This window comes from Panthera tigris, chromosome A2, assembly GCF_018350195.1.
Source record: "Panthera tigris isolate Pti1 chromosome A2, P.tigris_Pti1_mat1.1, whole genome shotgun sequence".
Lineage (NCBI taxonomy): Eukaryota > Metazoa > Chordata > Mammalia > Carnivora > Felidae > Panthera > Panthera tigris.
This window is the reverse complement of record NC_056661.1, coordinates 88086640-88088710: the sequence shown is the minus strand read 5'-3', so window position 1 is coordinate 88088710 and position 2071 is coordinate 88086640.

Genomic DNA, 2071 nt, shown 5'->3' with positions numbered 1-2071 from the left:
GGTAAATAATTAACTTTAACTATTTTGTATCACTGATGCCTAAATAGTATCTGGTTCCTGCTAGATGTCTAGTAATTGTTAATTTAAATAAATCAGGAATGCTTTTTTTTTTTTTTAATATTTATTTATTTTTGAGACAGAGAGAGCCAGAGCATGAACGGGGGAGGGTCAGAGAGTGAGGGAGACACAGAATCCGAAACAGGCTCTAGGCTCTGAGCTCTGAGCTGTCAGCACAGAGCCTGACGCGGGGCTCAAACTCACAGACCACGAGATCATGACCTGAGCCGAAGTCGGACACCCAACCAACTAAGCCACCCAGGCGCCCCTAATCAGGAATGCTTTTAAAGCAGATACAAAACATTATTTTGGGGACTATTTTTTATATTGACTTTCAATAAAACCTGAGAATATAACACTGAAATCTGGATTGTTGAAGGTGTTTTATATCTCAAGGAAAGTTAATGAGTTCCAGGTATACAGCTTTCTGGTCATATAAACTGCTTGCAAAATAGAATTTAGCATACCTAGACAAATGAGATGATAGAATGTTCTTAGATAATGTATATATTTTTAGATGTTAATTCTCTAAATTGGAGTTTAAAAGAGTCCTGACAGCAAGCTGTGCCAAGTTAATGTTGGTGATGAAAACATCAAGTGCATATTATTAGTTATAATGCTTAAGATAATCCATATGCTTTGAATATGAGAAAGTGAAAACAAAACTAAGTGTTTATGAAGAAAAGTAAAGAAGGCAGTGAAATGATTACAGGTGTTTTTGAGTAGAATCAACATTATATTTATAAAAGGACTTCACATTAACCTCTAACACTAAAAGAACTTTGCCTAAGGCCATAGAGTACAACAAAATGAACATTGTAGAAATGATTTCTATCATAGTTCAAAGCATGATGGAGCTTCCAGAACTTATACTCATGAATTGGGGAATGGATCAAAGTAGATATGCAAAAAGTTGGTAAGATGTCTCTTGCCTCAGAACCAGTTCTATTTCCAGGAAAAAGAATTGGCCAAGTCAAGTAGGCCATACAAGGGGCGCCAAGGATTCAAATATTGGTGGGATCTGAGAAAAGGATTTTAGGTATACAGGTAGAAGAGAACCTCTGTGATACTATGGACAGAAAAATGTAAACAGAAACTCAACTCTGGGTTTTGGACAAAAATGTAAAGTGTATTCAAGGCCCGTTTAAGGACTATGCAGTCATCTAAGGCTTATTCAATCCTGAGGAGAATTGTGTGGCACCATTATAGAAATTGTGGCAGGGATTGATGGATCCCAACAAGGCAGAGACAATTGCCATACATTTGCTTCTGTCAGAGACTGTAGGAGAAATTTGGAGAGCCTGAGCCCTTGGGGGCACTGAAGAATGTAGGTCTAAGAAGCCAGAGCCAAAGATATAAGATAAACAAAAAATACATTGTCAGTTTTATATTGAAAATGGAAGAAAGAGTTCCCTGTTGTCCCATTGGACTACAAGAGAACACCTTGTAGTTTCTGTGAATTATCTGATCTGACCTACATTCTTCTTGACAGGTCTATCATGGTGAGGTCCTTGAAATGTACTCCCAGGTAACTAGATGAATTGACTTACTGCATGGTACAATTTAGTATTGTAAGGTCAAACTGATCTTTAGGATGAACTGCTGATGTTATCATTGGAATATTATATACTGATTCATGATAGCAAAATTATGTTCTAGTTATTTAAGGGAGATAATTGACTTCCTTGAAGAATGTAATAAGTTGAAAAAATAAAACATTGTTTTTAGAGGGAAAAACATTATAAATATGCAATGGAGTCAAAAAATACACAGCGTATTATTTTTTCCTTTCTGCTCCTTCCTAGCCCAAGAATTGGAAGAAATAAAAATGGGAAAGTAGTATTATTTTTTATTGGAAAATAATTACTGGATGAGGCTAAGGTGTAAAAGACACATAAGTCAAAGGACGGGATGGGGAGGAGGAAAAAGAAGCTTCTCTATGACTGGAAAGAACAAGGGTTTTTTTTTAAGGTAAAAATCTTTGGGGGTAGATTTAAGAAATACAGAAGAATAA